The sequence below is a fragment of the Rhinopithecus roxellana genome, chromosome 14 (assembly GCF_007565055.1).
Source record: "Rhinopithecus roxellana isolate Shanxi Qingling chromosome 14, ASM756505v1, whole genome shotgun sequence".
In the NCBI taxonomy this organism is placed as follows: domain Eukaryota; kingdom Metazoa; phylum Chordata; class Mammalia; order Primates; family Cercopithecidae; genus Rhinopithecus; species Rhinopithecus roxellana.
The window spans coordinates 26,562,602-26,585,699 of record NC_044562.1 but is presented as its reverse complement, the minus strand read 5'-3'; the positions used below and the strand labels follow the sequence as shown (position 1 = coordinate 26,585,699).

The 23,098-nt window shown below is 39.4% G+C and overlaps 1 protein-coding gene across 2 annotated transcripts in view; it reads left to right on the top strand.

Moving 5' to 3' along the window:
* The window catches only part of ACSL3 (acyl-CoA synthetase long chain family member 3), an 80,914-nt gene that overhangs the window by 5,556 nt on the left and 52,260 nt on the right, over positions 1-23,098 (top strand). The window contains exon 2 of one of the 2 annotated variants that reach the window (XM_010355436.2): positions 21,969-22,027. The exons of the other annotated variant lie outside the window; for it this stretch is intronic. The gene's annotated coding sequence lies outside the window, so the exon portion shown is untranslated. The remainder of the gene's footprint in view (positions 1-21,968; positions 22,028-23,098) is intronic. 2 annotated transcript variants of the gene reach the window in all.

Sequence of the window (23,098 nt, the reverse complement as noted above, 5' to 3'; positions counted from 1 at the left end):
GAAACTGAAGCACAGAGCAATTTAAGTGACTTGGTTGATTGTGTGCTGAATGTGTGCTGAATTTCATCCCAGGCAGTTTGGTTCCAGAGTCCATGTTCTTAACCTGGACGCTGCATCTCCTCCCCGCAGTGACAGTTCACTTGAAGTTCATATTAACCTCTGAAATCGTGATTGTGTAGGGAAAAGAGCTGTGATGACATTTAGGGGCAGTTTTATGTCTGGTTTAATTACACAAAGTTGCTGCCCCAAATAAAACTGTCCCTGCAACCCCCATCCCCCCGGGAAATCATAAGGAAATTGATAGAATTTAACTAGAATTTTCTTTTTCTTTTTCTTTTTTTGAGACAGAGTCTTACTCTGTCGCCTGTGCTGGAGTGCAGTGGTGTGATCTCTGCTCACTGCAACCTCCGCCTCCTGAGTTCAAGCAATTCTCCTGCCTCAGCCTCCCTAGTAGCTGGAATTACAGGTGCCCGCCACCGTGTTTGGCTAATTTTTGTATTTTTAGTAGAGATGAGATTTCACCATGTTGGCCAGGCTGGTCTCGAACTCCTGACCTCGTGATCTGCCCATCTCAGCCTCCCAAAGTGCTGGGATTACAGATGTGAACCACCATGCCTAGAATTTTCTTTTTGGACATAATTCCTCAGGATGCTTTCCCCTTTAACCTTCCTTCACAGGAATTGTTATTGATTTTTTAGATTGGTATATAAAGGAATTTGGGATCCCATAGTCTGCTAGTTCCATTTTCTTTTCCTGTCTTTTAACTAAAATATAGACACACTTTCTGTATGTTTGAAAAATAATTCATAAAATTTAATCCACTTAAACCCATGCCTTTCCCTCAGATCTTACAGTTAACCACTGCTCTGAATTTGGTGTTTATTATTCCTGTGTATTTCTCTACAGCTTTATTACACATGTGTGTTTCCTTAGACAGTGTATAGTATTGTTTTGTGTATTCTTAAACTTTATATAGATGGTACTGCATATATTCTTGTTCAGCATACTGTTTATTTTACCCCCACTCAAAATCACTTATCAGTGTGGTTTCATGAATTGAGTTTCAACTCATTTCATCAGTGTGGGTTCATGTAGATTTATGTCATTTATTTCTGCTGTGACAAGTTAGTACATTTTAGGTCTATACCATATTTATTTCACCTTTGCTCTGTTGATAGACTTTTAGGCTGTTTCCATTTTGTTGTTGTTGTTGTTGTTATTACATTGTTACCGTAAGTATTATTGAACGCAAGTCTTTGTCTATTTTAATTTTTGACACTGTAGTTAACCTGTGCTCCTTTTTCTTTTTTCTTTACATTTTTGTCTCGGCCTTCCTCTGATCTTTTCATTATTTGACCTAAGGTACCATTCTTTGTCCATTATACTTAAAGTACAAAACTATAATGGGCACTTTTCCTCTAAGGCTCTTTTTGGTAACCTTTATTTTAGTTAACTTTCTTTGCTTTTTTTTTTTTCTTAATAAAAATATCTTAAAATAGAGAAATATCTTAGTACATATTTTACAGATACATATTATTTTACTTCTAATTCTCTGCATGACTGTAGGGATAATTCACGTGTACCCTTTCTCTTGGGAAATGTTTCTGTGTTAATGTACATTTGATTTAGCTAATTCTGTGTTTTAGTGTTTGTTTCCTTTAAATATTTTCCTCTAAATGTAGTGTACTTTTTTCATTGCAGTTTGGTGGGTAGGAACATGGGCTCAGAGTTAAGATTGCTTGGATTTGAATCCTGGCTCTACTTTTTAGCTATGTGTCTTTGGGCAGCGTATTTAATTTCTGTGTCAATTTCTTCATCTGTAAAATGGAGATAATAATAGAAATCTACCCATAGATTGTTGTGAGATTCAAATGAGGTGAGTGTTTGGCATAGTCATTACTCAATACATACTATTTTTATTAGTTTTATTTCCTGTTAGAGTATGCAGTATTTTCTTTCTAAGTCTACTCAGTTTGTGGTGTTGCCTTCTTTTTTGAAGCAGCATTTTAACCCATACATCTGTGATTCAAGAAATGTCTGATGTATTATAACTGTTTGCTAGTGGAGATTGGGAAGAGATATTGTAAACTGTGGCAAATTGTAAGTTGAGGGACGTTAACTAGAATTTGTTACATTTTAACATCAATAATTTAGGATTGGCTGGGCATGGTGACCTTTAACCCCACATTTTGGGAGGCTGAGGCGGGCGGATCACCTGAGGACAGGAGTTTGAGTCCAGCCTGGCCAATGTGGCGAAATCCCATCTCTACTAAAAGTGCAGATTAGCTGGGTGTGGTGGTGGGTGCCTGTAATCCCAGCTACTTGGGAGGCTGAGGCAGGAGAATTGCTTGAACATGGGAAGTGGATGTTGCAGTGAGCGGAGATCACACCATTACACTCCAGCCTGGGCAACAGAGGGAGACTCTCTCAAAAAAAAAAAAAAAAAAATTAAGATTTATCCTGTTTCATTTTTTTTGAAATATGTATAAAGCACATTGAAAGTCAGGAGGCGGAGTTTGCGGTGAGCCGAGATCGCACCACTGCACTCCAGCCTGGGCGACAGAGCGAGACTCAGTCTCAAAAAAAAAAAAAAAAAAAAAAAAAAGAAAGTGGGTTGACGTGGTGAAATTCTCAGATAATTACCAAGGGTCTACTTGTTAGTTTTAAATACCTTTTGTAATATGATCCTGATAATGATTTGATGGTGTTTCTATGTATATTATCCTATATCATCAACCTTGTGTTGATGGAGAAGGAACCAAGGAACCATTGCCGTCCAAGGAACCATTGCCGTTCGTGTATGTAAAGCGTGATAGGTAAATTTGAGCGAGTGACTTAACCTTTCTTCGCCTTCCATTTCAATTTCTGTAACATAAATATTTCAATTCTTACCTCACAAAGTTATCATGACTTATGTTAGTTGCTTTCTTCATCTCTCTGGCTCACCTGTCTTGTCTTGTAATTTCCTTTTTTCCTGTTTTCCCTATGTATATTCTTTCTTCCTCTTTGTCCCTTCTCTGCCCTTCACAAGTAGTTTTTTGATAAATGGCAACAAGACATTCTGAATCCAGTGTGTGAGTGAACCCATTATATTAATAAAGATACACGTTTAAAGGGGACTAGGAAATACTAATTCTGTAAGGACAAGAGATTTTAGGCCATACGAAGTTACGGAGGAGATGTTGTAAATGTTAAATGAGCAGTATAGAGGACAGGGAGCTCATGTTTTGCCAAAGTAGCGAGGGAATGGTCAGCTGAGCAAAATGAGACTAATGTTAGAGTTGAAGAAAGATTTGTGAGGAAGGTATTCACATTGGATGTCCAGGGGGCGATGGAGTTTGGAAGACTGGCATATAAAACTGAGCCATCAGCTGCTTAGGAGGACTCAGGAAGCTGTGAGGATAAATCACATCCCGTGGGGAAGAAAGGAACACTGACTTGGAGGACAAAAACAATTAAGACCTAGCATAACCTCTTTATTTATTGATTAAACTCAGAAAGTAGTTGTTGAATGAATTAAAGCTTCTAGGAATAGGAAGGGAGAACTAGCAGCTAGCAAATAAAGAGAGTGAGTTGTTGCAGGAAGAGCTTTGAAGGTCTGGCCTGAGTTGTTTGTAACCCTGCCGTTGAGACTGGTGGTGTGGCATTGTCTGTGCCATTTAGTCTGACTGGACTTATGGTGTTTTTTTTTTTGTTGTTGTTGTTCTGTAATCCTTTCTTGCTTTTGGAGGATGGAGAGGGATCTGCTTCTTCATCATTGTTCTTTTTTACCTCCTTTTCCCCCTCTTTTACTTGACTCAGGATTTTTGTTACCCATGCCATATTTATTTTTTAGGTGTCTTTTACTTTATCAGTTAGCTTTTGCATTTCCCCATGTATTCATTGATGTGTTTACTATCTGGAATTCACTGGGGTATTTGCATGAGTCTCTTCCTCTTTTGACATCTCAATAAACAGGATTCTCATGGAAACCATCTCAGAGGCAGTGGGCAGTAAATAGATGGAGTGAAAGATGAGGCAGAACTGTTTCTCTGATGTTAGGAGCTTACAAGCATTCTATATTGAGATGTACAATTGGTTAGCAAATAATTACAGAAGAAAATGAGTGCCGTAAGAGAGTGCCCTAAGGGGTCAGCGGATGAGTAGAGAAGTTCAGGCTGGGGTTAGGGCCAGTGGAGGTTTGGGTATCAGAGAATGCCTTATCAATATAGATGCTAAGAGACAACTAGACTTTGGATGTATGCAGAAGAATAAAGGATATTCCAGGTAGAGCTAACGGCAAAGTGAGCAAAGGCAGAGAAGACAGGTAAAGGAGGCAGAGAGGTGGTTGGAATTGATTTGTATGTAGTGTGTGAAGTAGAGAGTTGGAAGGTGAGAGTTGAAAAGTAAGCTGACTTCAAGTTGTGGAGAGCCTTAAGTACTTGGCAGACGAGTTTGGAATTTTTTTTAATTCCTTCTTTTTTTCCCCCCTTTTAGACAATGAGGAGGGAATTGAGATTCTTGAAGAGAGGATCGATGTGAAATACAGGTTATAAGGGAGTGGCAGTGTCACGCTGGCAACGTGGATGAAGGATGCATTGATGGAGGAGGGGGAGAGGGGACTAGAGACAGAGGAGTAACTAGGGATACAGTTGAATTCTGCCGGGTGACAGGAGTAAGGACCTGAACTGACAAAGAAAAGCATGAGAAAGGGCGGGAGGTCGGGGATGACAGAGGAAGCAGAACCATTAGGACTTGGCAACCGACTGGATCTTTGCAGGACAAAGTGAAGGGAATTTTACCAAATGCTTTTGAGTAGGTTCTAGAAATGGGAAGGTTCAGCTTTCCATTTGAGGTGGGAAAGGTGAAAAGCAGAGTGATGGTGGAAGATGTGGAAAGGAGAATTCAGTTAAAAAAATTTTATTTTTAAAAATGCGAAGTGGGAAAGCTGGGATCTACTCAAAAGAAGCCAGATGAGGGGTCATCTGGGTAGACAATGGTGAGATCAGGGAGTGGCAGAGAGTGAACAAAGTTCTGGACTTAGATGTTTATAGAACAAAGTGAGAAGTCAATGAAAGATACGTAAAGTGGTTCTCACTAGGGAAGAGAGTGCTTCTCAGTAGGCATTGTCTATGGAGGCCTCAGCTAAGGCTGGGTCTCACAGACATGTGGCATTGGTCCTGGCTGTGTAACTCTCCAGCTGGCAGCCTCGTGGGTAGAAGTGAAGAAAATGCAGTGAATCTGCAGGGAGCTGTTGTGTTTTAGAGCTCTGGGATAGTGAGTGCTCGGGAGTGCTCTAGGAAGGACATGGTTGTCACAGAAACATTGGTTCCTGGGGCTAGGTTTTCAGTGGGCAAGAGAAGCCACAAGGGAGGTGGTGGCCAAGATGGAGTGGGAGAGCAGGTCTAGTGGGTGAGGGGTTGTGGGGTTACTAACAGCCTATTCTCATTCTGTTCATTTTTAAGGCTTGAATTAGTTTTCTAATGATAGGAATCTTGTTCCTTTGGGACCACAGATGTGAATGTTATTTATTTATTTATTTTTTGCTTTTTTTTTTTTTTTTTTTTTTTTGAGACGGAGTCTCGCTCTGTCACCCAGGCTGGAGTGCTGTGGCACGATCTCAGCTCACTGCAAGCTCCGCCTCCCGGGTTCACGCCATTCTCCTGTCTCAGCCTCCCGGGTAGCTGGGACTACAGGCGCCGCCACGTCGCCCGGCTAGTTTTTTGTAGTTTTTAGTAGAGACGGGGTTTCACCGTGTTAGTCAGGATGGTCTCGATCTCCTGACCTCGTGATCCGCCCGTCTCGGCCTCCCAAAGTGCTGGGATTACAGGCTTGAGCCACCGCGCCCGGCCTATTTTTTGCTTTTCTGCTTTATCTGTGGCATTGCTGCTCTTGTGGCATTCCCCCTGCACCCCCGACTCCCTTGTTTTTGGGAACATAATAGTCACCATAAAAAAGGTGTATAATTCTAAGGAAAAACTGAAGTAGGGCAAATGCTCAACAGGGAAAAGTTCGCAATTTAGAATACAGGTATGCCTAAGGTTATAAAATAGTTAATAGTACTAAGACAATTACTTTTTTTTTGAAATGGAATTTCACTCTTGTTGCTCGGGCTGGAGTGCAGTGGCACGATCTTGGCTCGCTGCAGCCTCCGCCTCCTGGGTTCAAGTGATTCACCTGCCTCAGCCTCCCAAGTAGCTAGGATTACAGGCACCCACCACCACGTCCGGCTAATTTTTTGTATTTTTAGTAGAGATGGGCTTTCACCATCTTGGCCAGGCTGGTCTTGAACTCCTGACTTGAGGTGATCCACCTGCCTTGGCCTTCCAAACTGCTGCGATTACAGGTGCGCCCGGCCGACAATTACATATTTTTTATAGAAAGAAAATAAAAGTATCTTAGGAAAATTTAAATAAATTATTATTCTTAACATCTGTCATCCGTCCATCTGTTCGTCCATCTGTGTGATGGATGCTCCCACCGGGTACTTTGCTAGTGGACACCAAGGATAGAGTGATGAATAAGACAAATATGGGCCTTCCCTGGTGCATAAAGTGGGAAGATGAACATTAAGCAGTTCCACAAGTAATTATTTAATTACAGCTGCAATAGATCCTGTGAAGGCAAAGTTGTAGGGTGCCAAGGGTGGGGAACAGGAGTCGGCTGTCTTGAAAGGCTTTTCTGAGGAAGTGGCATCCAGCTGATCTAGGAGAAGGGGGATGGTGGTGGGGCGGTGGGGTGGTGTGGTGGTGGGGCGACTGGGCCGCTTTCTAGGCAGAGGCTTGAAGCAGTGGGGTGGGGTGGGATGCTGACTTGGCTTTGGGAAAAATCCACAAGAAGGCCAGAGGGGCAGGAGTTTGTGCAGAGGTCCTCTGGGTTGAAACTGGATGCAAAAATAAATGGGCCACAGCACGCATGAGACAGGAATAAAAATAAAGCCGTCGCTTACCAAGCCGTCCGTTGAGAGTAGACTGGGAAGATTAGGAAACTTGGAGGCTTGACTGTGCCAACTAGTAAGCAGTATCTGTATCTAGTCAGTTTGCTTCTTTGGTCCTCAGCTACTACAAAAAGTTTAAATTTTATTATTACAGAATTCGGAAAGTTAACTTTTTATGATTTGAATTTTATGATTAGGAATGTTACAATTTACCAAAATTATCTTCAGCAGTATTAAAACATCTATGAATAAAACAATATGCCTGATCATATTTTCTGTCGATTTTAATGGTGTTCATCTATTAAGGCCAATGGGAAACTTTTCAGCTAGATTGGATATTATTTCATAATTCCATAGAGTTGTATGTTTTGAACAGAAATATTTTTAGTGTCTTCTCTAAGTTTACCATTCAATTTCTTGTTTAAAAGATCATAAATTGACCTAGTGTTTCAGGCATGTCAATACTGTTGCTATATAAATTTGTAGAAATTATAATGAATTTATATATTTGCTTTAAGTTTTTCTTCTAATAATGTGTGTTTGATGAGAAAATTTGGAAAATACATAAAAGCATAAATTGTACATTCTAGATGTAGCCAGTGCTGAGGTGTTTTCAGTCCTGATATCTGTTTGTGTGTATGTTAACAAAAGTGGAAATGTATTGTGTGTATTTAATATTTAACCTACTTCTTCTCATTTATCATATCATGAGCAATTCCCATGTTATTGAATGGTTTTGAAAATATTTTTAGTGGTTGCGTAATAGTCTACTATATGAACGTAAGGTACTTTACCCTTTCCCAATTATTAGATTTGCATATTTTCATTACCCCCTATTATAAATAGCAAACGGAAATTCTCAAGTAAATTTGTTTTTCTTCATTAAATATTCACAGAAGTGGAATTGTTTGGTCAAAAGATATGAAAAATTTAAAGGCTCTTAATAAAAATTACAGAGAGGTTGTACTTATATCTGTGCCCTTTAGTTTGAATGTGTCTTTGCATCGCACCTGTACTCGGATTTATTTTTTATTTTTTATTTTTTATTTTTTTTTGAGACAGAGTCTCACACTATCACCCAGGCTGGGCTGCAGATTTGTGATCTTGGCTCACTGCAATCTCCACCTCCCAGGTTCAAGTGATTATCATGCCTCAGCCTCCCAAGTAGCTGGGATTACAGGCGCACACCACCACACCCGGCTCAGTTTTTTAGTATTTTTAGTAGAAACCATGTTTCACTATGTTGGCCAGACTGGTCTTGAACTCCTGACCTCAGGTGATCCGTCTGCCTCAGCCTCCCAAGGTGCTGGGATTACAAGCGTGAGCAACCGCGCCCGGCCTTGTACTTGCATTTATATATTGAAAACCAGAAGAAAGATGTTGTTTCATACAAATAATATTTTGTATAATTAAAAAAAAAATCTTGGCTGGGCGCAGTGGCTAATGTCTGTAATCCCAGCACTTCGGGAGGCTGAGGAGGAAGGATCACTTGCACCCAGGAGTTTGAGACCAGCCTGGGCAATATAGGGAGACCTGGTCTCTATAAAAATAATAAAAAATATTAACTGAGTGGGGTGGTGTGTGCCTGTGGTTCCAACTGCTTGGGAGGATTATTTGAGCCTGGGAGTTCAAGGCTGCAGTGAACTGTGATCAAGCCACTGCACTCCAATCTGCGACAGAGCTAGAGAGACCCTGTCTGGAAAAAAAAAATTAGCAACCGAATATTTATTTTAGTTAAACTGGTCCTAATATAGACCTGATTTAAATAAAAAGCAATAATTTTGCTTATTGGATATATCCCACTGAAGGATTTGGAGAAAGAATAGAAAATTTATGGATTTACAGTTTTTAAATTACATTGGCTCACTACTGTAATCCCAATACTCAGGAGGCAGAGATGGGAGGATCGCTTGAGGCCAGGAGTTTGAGACAGCCTGGGCAACATAGCAATAACCCGTCTCTACCAAAAAAAAAAAAAAAGGATATAAAAGTAAAAAATGAATTGAAGAATTAAAAATTTTCACTCACGTGAAAATTTGGAGAGGTAAAGTTAGGAATAATTGTAAAAATTTAGCTTTTGATTTACTTTTTTTGTGTTATGTATAACCTGCTAATGTTAAAGATAATATATGCTAAGTGATCAGAAGAGTGTCTGGCACTTATTAAATGCTCAGTAAATGTACCTGTTGTTTTTGTTACTTTAAAAATTTCTCCTTCCAACTCTCTGAGGATTAGCTCATATAATACAGTGTCTCAAAGTTTTTATCACTGATAAAACCTTATCACTGATTTTATCACTGTTAAAATCAAGAAGGTTGGTGACGGAAGGAATGGGGTTTTTGTTTTTGAGTAAAAACCTTTGGAATGGTGGGTTGGAGGGAGGAACCTCGTGTCTATTCCTCATGATTCAGATTAGGATAATAATGAGTTGATCTGTATAGTGCCAGTTGAAATCTTGATTTTTATTCAATGAAATTAAACAAATTCATTGGTCTGGCTTTTCACTGATTGATTTATATCCCATTCTGTATTCCTTTTGGTTCCTAGAAAATGATAGGAATAATTTCTGTACATTTGACCTTATTGGTATTAACTTTCATATGGCAGTTTTAGAAAGAAGTGCCTATGGAAGATGACTTATTGGTGAGGCTTCTTTCCTCTTTAATTACATTATGTTATAGCGTAGAAATGATTGCATCTGTGAACATAGATGGCCTTAGTGATTACCGCTTGACCGGTTGTTGAATGAGCTGATATTGACTAGAGTTTCTGCCCCTGCCTCCCTCCTCTTTTGGGTTGTCCAGTTCAGTGTCACAAGCACAGACATAATTCCTTAGCTTATTGCTGGGTTTTTTTGGTGATGTTTCTTTTTGTTTTCCCCTGTTTTAAAATTTTATTCATAAAATCAGCCAAAATTCATTGAACATATGCTAGGTAATACCTTGTAGGTTTCTTGGGATTCATATTTCAAAGATGCATCATTAGAGTGTTTACCTTGTTGAAGTAGAAAGTAAAACAGTAAACATATAATCCATAGTTAAAAGTGCTAATGTAGAGGTATATTCAAAGTGTTTTGGGTTCTTAGAGGACTGCAAGCAGATATTAGAAGACTTCATAAAAGAGGTGACATTTAAGCTAGAGTTTGGACTGTTTCACCAGTATAAAAGTGTTGGGATTAATAAGCAGGGGAAGGAGCAATAGTGTGTGATTTGTAAATCATAGGAGCAGCTCTGATTCTGGTACCTATTCCCTACCCTCATGTGGGATAGCTTTTCTCAACAGGTGTTTGAGCAAGAGCTAATTGTTGCTTTATGGTTTTTGTTTTGTTTTGTTTTTGTTTGTTTTTGAGGCAGCATCTCAGTCTTAGGCTGAAGTGCCATGGCACCATTGTGGCTCACTGCAGCCTCCACTTCCCCAGCTCAAGTGATCCTCCCATCTCAGCCTCCCAAATAGCTGGGACTGCAGGCATGTGCCACCATGACCGGCCAATTAAAAACATTTCTTTTTTGTAGACACTAGATCTATTTTGTCCAGTCTAGTCTTGAGTGCCTGGACTCAGACATTCCTCCTGCCTCGGCCACCCAAACTGTTGGGATTACAGGCATGAGCCACCATACCTGGCCCTACTTTATGACTTTAAAATATTTTCTTTCTGCCTATTTAAATTATAGACTATAAGAGTATTTATAAAAGTATACATTTATTCATACCCACTATGTATCACATACTCTGCTAGATTCTAGGAAAGCAGAGAAATAAAAAGTCCTTGCCTCAAGAAGCTCACAGTCCATTGTGGGAAGACAGAAAAGCAAAGTTAGATAAAATACAATTGTAATAAGTTATGTTAATGGTATGCCTGACGTGTCTTGGAAGCTCAGAGGAAGGACATCAAACCCAGCCTTGATGGAAGAGGGGAGAAAAAGGATGGAGGTAAAAATAGATGGAGAGAGTTCAGTCAAAATCTATATTCCTTTACTTCTGGGTAGAGCATAGTTTTTCTGAGTTAGGAGGGGATTGGAGATGGGACCCAGGGACATACCAAGCATGAAGGCGTGCGACAAGAACACACGTGGGGATGCTTGGGGAACTGAAAGGGTGTGTTATAGGATAAGTCAGTTAACAATAGAGAGCAGGCAGTGGGAGGCCTGATAGATTGAGAAAGACGGTGGAGAGATCAAGGGGATTGGAATTCTGGATGAAGTCAAAGGATTGTAGTGAAAGAGTTGGTGTGGAATAGGACTGGTTATGGTAAGAGTAGTTTTGGAGTTTTGAGCTTAAGAAATGGTTTTGTAGTTAGATTGTTTAGAGGGTGTCTTTTAAAAGTTAGTTTTGTGATTTTCATTGTAATGAAGAAGTGGAGCAGATGATAACCCAGATGGAAATTTCTATGAAGGCAGGATCAGTTGAATACTCAGGGCCTGTTTATGTAAATCTGAACTTTGGTATTGAGAATGAAAAGCATCGCACTTTCGTAGCTGTACTTTTTTGGTGAGAAACATCTATATTGGCATTTGTTGTTTCTATTAGATACTAACTGCAGTGACTGCTGCATATACACTTATACCTTTATAAATACCTAGTTCAGAAATGATTTTGTAGGCATGTAGCGGTTTTTGTTCTTTGCATTGATGTTTCTGGGGAGAATGGTGGACATAGTGTAAAACTGGTATATGTAATGCCTATATATTGTACTCCATCATGTGTTAGAAGATTACATGCTAGAAATTTGGATGGTACACTACCCAGAATCGTGAGTCACTATTTGGGAATTGTCCTTGATGCATGGATAATTTACCTGTGGATAATTGGGAGCTGACTCTATGTATGTGTATTTAAGTTAATAAAGTTTATTTATATTGTATGATGCCAGAGTACGGGCATGTTAACTATAGGTGATTATGGTTTTTGTTTCTTGTTATTAATTTCAAATAGCTTTATGAAATAATTATATTTGCTGTCTTTCTTAGATAAGTCAAGAACATAATGTGTTTCTTTTGAGCACCTTCAGGGAGAGTAGGTTTAATTTATTCTTCCACTAGAAAGAAAGATATTGTGCTTTATTCACTGCTACACACCCAGTGCCCAGCATATAGGAGACACTCAACATTTGTTGAATGAATGAATCAGTCTCTGCATCTCTGCCACCTAGCACAGTAATGGACATGAGATACTGAGTAAGCATTTATTAAATTGAGTTGAAAGATTTGAATATAGTACCAGAAAATTTTTGGAAGGCCAACAATCTCACGTCAAAATGACCAGTATATACTTATTAATGGAAGCTCAAGAATTCCTGAAGAATAGACTTTCTGTTGATGAATATGTACTTGAATAACTAACTGGTTAAGTAATATATGCTAATGTAATTTTAAAAAATTTGTGTGATTGTGAAGGCAGGAAAGTGATGGATTGTTTCAGGCCAGGCCATCCACTTGCTGTACTTTAATGTCATTGCTGCTTGTCGCCTTCCCTGCCTTGATGACACTCCTGACAACACCCTCATCAACCTTTGTGTTTGTCTTTGGCTTCCAGGGCACTGTTTCCTGTTCCTTTACCTTTCTTGTTGGTTCTTCTGGCATCTGCCCTTAATCCTGTATCCTATAACTGAATATACTGTTTCTGAGGAATTCTGTGTTCTATGAATAGAATCAGTGATGACTGTGACGTCTGCATCTTCAGCTGTTTTGAGCCCCAGCCCTGTGTTTCTAACAATATACTGAATCTCTCTTCTGATCTTTCCCACAAACTTAACATCCAGTCCTATATTCATGTGCTCATATTTGTGTCTGTTCTTCTTGTACTCCTCATTACACGCCACTATTCTTTCATTCTGAAAATGTAGACTTTAATTTTCAGAGCCCTTACTCTATACATCGTACCTGACACGTCCTACTAATTTTACCTCAGAGAAGCCTCCGCAGTTGGTCCTGTTTCTTCTGCGTCTGCTGCCTTAAATTCTGCACTTCATCACTTGGGCTGTGGTAATAACCACATACCTGGAATCCCTTTTGGTTTATTTTCTGTGTTGACCCCAAGTAATCATTCTTAAAAAAAACACACATTTAGGGCTGGGCACGGTGACTCACATCTGTAATCTCAGCACTTTGGGAGGCCAAGGCGGGTGGATCACCTGAGGTCAGGAGTTTGAGACCATCCTGTTCGACACAGTGAAACCCCGTCTCCACAAAAAATACCAAAATTAGCCGGGCGTGGTGGTGGGTGCTTGTAATCCCAGCTACTCAGGAGGCTGAGGCAGGAGAATCGCTGGAACCCAGGAGGTGGAGATTGCAGTGAGCCGAGATGGTGCCACTATACTCCAGCCTGGGGGACAGAGTGAGACTCTGTCTCAAAAAAATTAAAAAAAATTAAAAAAAAAATTGGTTAAATGCTTTACTTGAAAACCGATCTCATCCTATCTATAACATTTTCATTGCTAACTCCCCCCATATATTTCATGTGTTCCAGCGATCTCAGGCTACTTGTGGTTACTCACTCTGCTCATTCATGCCTCTCTGTTAGGCAGGAGTGAAGGAGGAATCAGAGCCTGGAGAGATTGATTCGGCTTTGTCTGTGGGTAATTATACTCATCCTGAATCTTGAAAGATGAGTTTACTTTGACAGTCTTCTTAGCTGCTTCTGTCTCTCTCCAATTCCATACCCCATTCCAAGTTTTGAACAGAAGAGTATGATTGGACCAACACATCCATGTTTTTGATGCAGGCTTCACTGGTCACAGGTCTGCTGGATACCTGTGGATGGCCACATTTGCCATAGTCTGCGGGGTTGGAGATGGGGACAGAACAGCATCACATATGTGAAACAGAGCCAGTGCTTCCCTCCCCAACAGCCGTAGGCCAGGCAATGTGAACTGTGGGTTGACATCACTGGAGACTGTTTCAGAATCAGAATAAAGACCAATAATAAACCTTTTTTTTTTTTTTTTCTATTTATGGAATATGGGAGCTATGGAAGAGAGGTATTACTAGGCTGGTTGTTTGCTTCAGGGGTCTGCTTCTCATCTTTCCAGGACTTAATTCAGCTGCTACCTCAGTTAAAATTTTTCTTTGATGCTGTGCAACTTACTGAATAATTTTTTACCTGCTGATCTGCAATATCACTATTGCCATATACGTAAGTCCCATGACTATTTCTGGTTTTAAAATTCTGTATTAAAACAATTAGTGTTTTGATACAGAATAGGGCAAATGTGCATTAAATATGCTGTTTCTCAAAGTTTCTTCTTCCAGATAAATGTTAGAAATAATATATCACATAAGCATACAAAACAAACACATAAGAAAAATCCTAGTAGGATTTTAATTGGGATTGCATTTGGTTTATGGGTTAATTTTGGCAGAATTTCATTTATCTTTTCTACCCAGGAACAAGTCTGTCTTTTCATATATTCAGGGTTTTTTTTTGTGTGTGTCTATCAGTAGCATTTTACACACACAGACATCCATATGTAAATATGAATGCTATATTACATGAAGTATTTCAAACTTGCTTTTGCTATTGTAACTATATTTCCATTTCAATTTCTAACTGATTAATAGTATATTTTAAAAAACTGTCAATTTTTATTATTTACTTGGTATTCAATTATCTTTGTCAATTCTGCCTCTGGTTGGATATTTTTCAAATGATTCCTGCAGATTTTCTTGTCAGACAGGCACTTAATCTGCACACAATAATGACTCTATCTTTTTCAGTATTCATAACTGTTGATTTGTTTTTTCATTGCATTGGCTAAAGTGCAGTGCTGTTCAGAAGGCATGCATTGAGGACCATAAATATAAGCCATATATGTAGTTCTACACTTCTAGTAGGCAATTGATTTTAATACATTTTATTTAATGTAATATATCCAAAATCTTATTTCAGTGTATATATTCAATATAAAATTTATTAGTTAACTGTTTTACGTTCTTTTTTTACTACTAGGTCTTTGGAATCCCATGTGTATTTTACACTTAGATCACATCTCAGTTTGGACTAGCCACTGAGTGCGCAGTGGCACTTGTGGTTACCACGTTGGACAGCATAGAGTTAGAGCCTTCTTGATGTACAATAATTATGATCATAGTTGGCCTTGTTGTCCCTTACTTGGATGGAAGTTGCTTTTCAGTATGATGTTTAATGTTGATTTCTAATAAATATACTGTTTTGAAGTTTAAGCAATTTCGTTTCTGAGTAAGATGTTCTTTTAAAAGTTAATAATTGATATTCACTCCCCGCCCCACCCCTGAGATGGAGTTTCACTCTTGTCGCCCAGGCTGGAGTGCAGTGATGTGATCTCGGTTTACTGCAACCTCCACTTCCCGGATTCAAGCAATTCTCCCGCCTCATCCTCCCAAGTAGCTGGGATTACAGGCATGCGCCACCATACCCAGCTAATTTTGTATTTTTAGTAGAGATGGGGTTTCTTCATGTTGGCCAGGCTGGTCACGAACTCCTGACCTCAGGTGGTCCACCTGTCCATAGTGCTGGGATTATAGGTGTGAGCCATTGCGCCTGGCCTCACTTTTCTTAAATACTTAAGAAAGTATAAGGTGTTGCTCACACCTTTCCCCTCCTACTTAGCCTGTTAAATATAGAGAATGGTAGTAATGAAGAATTCTCATGGTGAAGCATCTTTGCACTCACAGTAAACAAACCATGCTTGGTTATGGTATATCATTCTTTTAACTCAGCTGGATTAGATGTGCTGACATTTTAGGATTTTTTTCCTCATATTCATTAAAGAGATTGTCCTGTGTGGTATGTCAGGTTTTGGAATCAGCATTATATTAGCTCTTGTAAGCTAGGTAACAAAACTTCAGATCATTCTGGCCTAAAAAAATTGTTTTAAAACTTAAAGAAATATATGCACATGCTTGAGGACTTTTTAAAGTAATTTCTTAGTAAAGTGTATTTGTGGAATATAAATTTTCTTAAGTCCTTGCAAGTCTGAAAATTTCTTTATTGTACTTGCAATTGATTGGGAAATTAGCTGAGAGTAGAATTCTAAGTTAAAACTTTCCCTTAAAACTTTTAAGGCCTTGTTCATAGTTGCCTGCCTTCCTGTGTTTCTGAGACATCTGGTGCCAGTATGATTCTTACTCCTTTATAACAGCGGTCTCCAAGCGTTTTGGCACCAGGGATCCAGTTTCGTGAAAGACAGTTTTTCCACGGACAGGGGTCGAGGAGGCATAGGGGTGGGGCATAGTTTTGGGATGAAACTGCTCTACCTCAGATCATCAGGCATTAGATTCTCATAAGGAGTGGACAACCTAGAACCCTTGCATGCGCAGTTCCTGCTCCTGTGAGAATCTGATGCAGCTGCTGTTCTGACAGGAGGCAGAACTCTGGTGGTAATACTTGTTCACCTGCTGTTGCTTACCTCCTGTCAGGTCTGTGACCCGGGGGTTGAGAATTCCTGCCTTACAGGAAGGGTGACCATATATCCTGATTTGTCTGGAATACCCCTAGATCACACCTTTTTTTTTTTTTGAGACAGAGTCTCGCTCTGTCGCCCAGACTGGAGTGCAGTGGCGTTGATCTTGGCTCACTGCAACTTCCGCCTCCTAACTTCAAGCAATTTCCCTGCCTCAGCCTCCTGAGTAGCTGGGAGTACAGGCAGGTGCCACCACACGCAGCTAATTTTTGGTATTTTTAGTAGTGATGGGGTTTCACTGTGTTAGCTAGGATGGGCTCGATCTCCTGATCTTGTGATCCGCCCGCCTTGGCCTTCCAAAATGCTGGGATTACAGACGTGAGCCACCGCACCCGGTCCAAATCACACAGTTTATTTATTTACTTACTTATTTATTTATTTATTTATTTATTTATTTATTGAGACGGAGTCTCGCTGTATCGCCTAGGCTGGAGTGCAGTGGCGCAATCTCGGCTCACTGCAAGCTCCGCCTCCCGGGTTCACGCCATTCTCCTGCCTCAGCCTCCCCAAGCTGGGACTACAGGCACCCGCCACCGCACCCGGCTAATTTTTTGTATTTTTAGTAGAGATGGGGTTTCACCGTGTTAGCCAGGATGGTCTCGATCTCCTGATCTCGTGATCCGCCCGTCTCGGCCTCCCAAAGTGCTGGGATTACAGGCGTGAGCCACCGCACGCAGCCCCAAATCACACTTTTTAATAGTACCTCCTTTTATTCTGATATGTATCCTTGTTTGTTGATCAGTTATAGAATCACCTTATTTGTAGGTGGCTTGCGTTTTTTTTTTAAAATTGTTGTTTTTCTTGAGACGGAGTTTTGCTCTTGTTGCCCAGGCTGGAGTACAATGGCGCGATCTTGGCTCACCACGGCCTCCCACTCCCGGGTTCAAGTGATTCTCCTGTGTCAGTCAGCCTCCCTAGTAGCTGGGATTACAGGCATGCGCCACTATGCCGGACTAATTTTGTATTTTTAGTAGAGACAGGTTTCTCCTTATTGGTCAGGCTGGTCTCAGGTGATCCACTGCCTCGGCCTCCGGAAGTGCTGGGATTACAGGCGTGAGCCACCACGCCCAGCCAGACTTTCCGGTATTTTTTTTTTTAGGAAGATTTGAGGATATTCTTATACTCTGTGCTTTGATAATTTACATGGCTGTGTCTAGAAGTCAGTTATCTTTTCCCTCATTGATCTGCCCAGTCCTCTCAAACTGAAGACTAGTATTTATCAGCTGTGGGATATTATATTGCAGAATGCTTCAGGAATTTCTGCTTGCAAAATGTTTTAGGAATTTCAGCCTCTTCGTTCGCTTTTTCATTTCTGGAAACCTTGTAATGGGACTTGAATCTCTTGGATTTATTTAACACTTTGTTTTTTAAAATGAGAATCAAATTTTCTATATTCTACCCCATTTGCTTATGCTCTTCTTTATCTGGAAAAGAGTCTCCACCTCATTTTCTGACACTTGTGTTGACTCCTTAATTTCAGCTGCTATTAATTTCAAAGAGCTTTTTCTTATTTTTATTCCTTCTGTTAATATATAGCATCCCATTCTTGTTTCATAGATGGCAATAGCCTCTCTTATGCCTTTGAGAATATTGCATAGACATATTTAAAAATTTCCCACATTTCCTACATTGTCTGTTTCCACTGAGGCACCTTTTCTTTGCTGTTTGTCTCTTTCTTTAATAGTGATGGTTTTTCACAAATACCTGATGATTAAGAACTTTATCTTCTGTCTGGATTTTGAATTTTTAAATGATTTTCCTGTTTCTAGTTTCTTTTTCCACAAATAAATTCTCAACATTGGCACCAGGTTTAACATTATGAAACAGAGATCCGAGTATGTCATCCCCCTGCTAATAAAAGTTAGAAGACTTTTAAGAGATCTGGATAATGTTTCAACCAGTTAGGGCAGCAAACATGCATGGCGGCAATGAGGCATTTGTTTTCTAGGGCCACTGCAACAAATCACCACAGATTGGGTGGCTTAAAACAATAGAAATTTATTCTGTTAACGTTTAATAGAGACCAGAAGTTCAAATCAGTGTTACTGGATTGAAATCGAAGTATCAGCAGAGTTTTGAAGGCCCCAGGGAAGAACGTGTTCCTTGCCTCTTTCAGCTTCTAGTGGCTGCTGGCATTCCCTGTTATCAGTCCAGTCTTTCAGGCCAGCATCTTCCAATCTCTCTGCTCCATCTTCATGTCATCATCTCCTTCATGTGTGTCGAATCTCCTTCTGCCACTATTTATAAGGACATTTGTGAGGGCATTTAGGGACCACTGGGTAATCTAGAGTCTTTTTCCAAATAAGGTAACATTTGCAGATCCTAGGAATTAGGGCCTGATACCCTTGAGGTCCTTTATTCAGCTTACCACAACTACTTAAAAAGTCTTCTGAAATTTCTATTTTCTTGTATAAATAATTGTTATTACTGCCTGCAGTTTTTGTCTGCTTGAACAAAAATACATGCATCAACTCAGTTTATAGTGATTCCTTGACCTTCTCCACCCTAGACAAAAGGCTGCAATCGCCAGTTTTCCTAATGCAGCTGATGCACTTCTCATAGTTTTTGCCGTGTTAAAGTGATTTGTCAGGCTCTACCACTGACTAGGAATTCTTTTTTTTCAGTACTATGGTGTCATTCTTAGAATGCAAAGTGTCAGGTCTGGAGTTGAGTAAGGCATTTAATAAATACTTATTGAAGAGTTTTTAACATTTATTGAGGGCCAATTACATACCTAGTAGGACCTGTCACCTTGGGCCATTTAATAAACAAAGCAGTGTAAAGTAAGCATGGCACGTAAGTTTCTCCAGGGCATGTTTCTCAAAAGGGATTGCTGGGTCATAGGAGTCCACATTTTCAGCTTTTGCTAGATGCTGCCAAGTTGCTCTCTTAACTGGCTGTACTTCCCTAAGAGTGTCAAGATGTATCTTGTTTGCCATATTCTTGCCAACACTTGTGAATTTTTTTCATTAAAAAAATTTGGCCGGGCGCGGTGGCTCAAGCCTGTCATCCCAGCACTTTGGGAGGCCGAGACGGGTGGATCACGAGGTCAGGAGATCGAGACCATCCTGGCGAACACGGTGAAACCCCGTCTCTACTAAAAAAATACAAAAAACTAGCCAGGCGAGGTGGCGGGCGCCTGTAGTCCCAGCTACATGGGAGGCTGAGGAAGGAGAATGGCGTAAACTCGGGAGGCGGAGCTTGCAGTGAGCCGAGATCCGGCCACTGCACTCCAGCCTGGGCGACAGAGGAGACTCCACCTCAAAAAAAAAAAATTTAATGGAGGAAATGATGCTGTTTTAATTTGTATTTCCTTGATAATTAATGAGGTTGACCATTTTTAATAGGTAATAAACAATGTGGAATTTTCTGTTAATATACATAGCCTGCTTTCTCCTGTTGCTCTTTTTTATTTATAGAAATTCTACAAATATGGATAGGGATTATTTATAGATAGCACCATTCTCATTTACATATGAGGAAACTGGGAAACTGGCATAAGAAATTATTAATAACAAGAAGATTTTTAAGTTATTTCCCTCCTGGATGAATAGATGCATGACCTTGTCTGGAGTCATAGCTAATACGAAACAGCAGGGATTCTGAACCCAGTGGTATCTGAGTTTAAGGTTTGTCTTTTTTTTTGAGACAAGAGTCTCACTTTGTCACCCAGGCTGGAATGCAGTCGCACGATCTGAGTTTAAGGTTTGTCTTTTTTTTTGAGACAAGAGTCTCACTTTGTCACCCAGGCTGGAATGCAGTCGCACGATCTCGGTTCACTGCAGCCTCTGCCTCCTGGGTTCAAGCGATTCTCCTGCCTCAGCCTCCCGAGTAGTTGGGAGTACAGGTGCACGCCACCACGCCTGGCTTATTTTTGTAATTTTAGTGGAGACAGGGTTTCACCATATTGGTCAGGCCGGTCTCGAACTCCTGATCTCAGGTGATCCACCCGCCTCAGCCTCCCAAAGTGCTGGGATTACAGGCATGAGCCACCATGCCCGACTTTTTTCTTTTTTTTTTTAAATTTATTTATGTATTTATTATTTTACCCCACTCACCTCCAGGCCCCGGTGTATGAGGTTCCCCTCCCTACATCCATGTGTTCTCATTCTTCAGCTTCCACTTATGAGTGAGAGAACATGTGGTGTTTCTTTTCTGTTCCTGTGTTAGTTTGCTGAGAATGGTGGCTTCCAGCTTCATCCATGTCCCTGCGAAGGACATGAACTCATTCTTTTTTATGGCTACAAGGTCTGTCCGTTTTTACAAAAATTAATAATGAATTAAAAGTTAATGAAGCAGTGGTATGTATGTTGAATTAAGTGATTCAAAAAACCTTAGCTTTTAGCTCTACTTGTTAATATATTCTTAAAAATAACTGTGTAATGACTGCTAACCTATTTGCTTCACAGGTGGTAGAGAAAATCATTGAAATAAGATTTAAAAGTGTTTTTTATAAGCAATGTATTAATATCACCACGTGTACATCTTAATACTCTTCTTTATTATCATCATGGGTAAATGAACAGTCTTTATAGTATACTTTTTGAGTTTTGGAAATACCTTATTTTTTATAATAGATTTTATTTTTTAGAGCAGTTTTAGGTGTACAGCAAAATTGAGAGGAAGGTGCAGAGATTTTTCATATGCCCCTTCCCCTACACAGGCATAGCCTCCCTCTTTATCGGCATTCCCCTACCTCCTGAGAGTGCTACATTGGTTATAACTGATGAACCTACATTGACACATCATTACCCCCCAAAGTCCATAGTTTACGTTAGGGGTCACTCTTAGTATTGTGCCCTCTGTAGGTTTTAACAAATACATGATGACATGTATCTACCGTTATAGTACATACAGAATAGCTTTACTGTCCTAAAAGTCCTTTTGTGCTCTGCCTATTCATCCCCCTCTGTGCCCTAACCTCTGGCAACCATGGATCCTTTTACCATCTCCATAGCTTTTTCTTTTCCAGAATGTCATATAGTTGGAATCATATAGTACATAGCATTTTCAGATTGTCTTCTTTCACTTTGTAATATGCATTTAAATTTCCTTCATACCTTGTCATGTCTTGATGGCTCATTTCTTTTTAACACTGACTCATTTTCCATTGTCTGGATGTACCACAATTTAACCATGACTTTATTGAAAGATATGTTGATTGCTTCCAACTTTTGGCAATTATGAATCAAGCTGCTGTGGACATGTTTTCAACTCTTGGGTAAATACCAAGCACTGTGGTTGCTGGATCATATATATGGGGTATGTTAGTTTTATATGACACTGTCAAACTTCCATAGTGGCTGTACATTTTGCATTCCCACCACAATGAATGAGAGTTTCTCCACATCCTTGCAAGCATTTGGTGGTGTTAGTGTTTTGGGTTTTGGGTATTCTTACTGGTGTGTAGTGTGTGTACTATGTATTTTTGAAGAAAGGTTACATGATAAAAATATTGTTAGATAGTGTGATAGATTGGTGTTTCCAGAGAAACTCACCAGAAACTTTTCATGTGAGGTTTAGAAGTAAAATACTTCCAGGAAAAAGTTAGCATTCGGCTCTGATTAACTGGACTATGAGTAGTAATGATTGTCTTTTTTATGTTTGTTTTGACAGGTTTTGACACAAGGGCGCGTATCTTTGAAGGACCTAGTACCTCCTACCATTGTCAACTGGTACAATATTTAATTTTTTATTACAGTAGATTTCTTTTGTTATAAAATATATTAGGTTAAAACCAATTATGGTTAAACTGACCAAAAAATTGTAATTCTCATTTTATGATTGTACAACTATGACAGTTATAGAGAATAGTTTTATACTTACTTTAATTCCATATAAATCAATTGGGACATTAAACCATGTCATTGAGCAATACTGTCTAGCTTCCTTTCCTTAACTTGAATTTCACTAAGTGTCTGCAAGGGATTTGAATTCAGTAGCCTCTTTATTTTGGATAGTTTAGCATGAATTAGACTTATTACCATTTTAATATGTGATGGTCATTTAAAATTTGTATTAATGTTACTGTAAATTTGTAACTACATTTTAGTAGAGATTGTAGTTTCAAGGGCTTTTTGTCAACCTATAGAAGGTTCTGCATGGTTATTGCAGTTGTCATGGGGCATAAGAAATATAGCACAATTTTATTTCTTTCTGTGTCATCTGAAGTGAATTAGAGTTTATGAAATTTTAGGGCAAAAATTTAAGGATCAAGTGACCTGAAGGTTTTTATCATTCTGTGAAATGAAAATAAAATTGAGTAGGACTGCTATAGGAAATAGTCTCTGTTGGTAAAGTGCTTTAATGACGTAAAGGCAGTAAGCATTTTATCCATTAGAATCATGATAGTTGACATCTTCCTTTTCAGGATCTCATTTCAAAGTCTTTTTTCACATTAGTTGAATGTATTAATCTTGACATTTTTAACTGATTTTAAAAGGAAATCACACAAGTAATATGTTTATTATTAAAAACTGTAAGCAATGTAGGAGCATCTAAGTAAACAGGAAACTCCTCTGTTCCCCCTGGGTCTTTTGCTAGGGATTATCCCTTATTTTCATGGAGTGTATCTTTCCAGACAGTTTGTTTGCGTATCCAAGATTGTCATCTTTTAATGAAATAGATGTGATGGAAAAAGGAATATACTCTGTCCACTTTAATAGTATGCCTCACTTTGTTTTAGACATGTCTATGCCTACGTCTCTTTGAGGGATATACATGATCAGATTAAGAGTGCTTTTGAA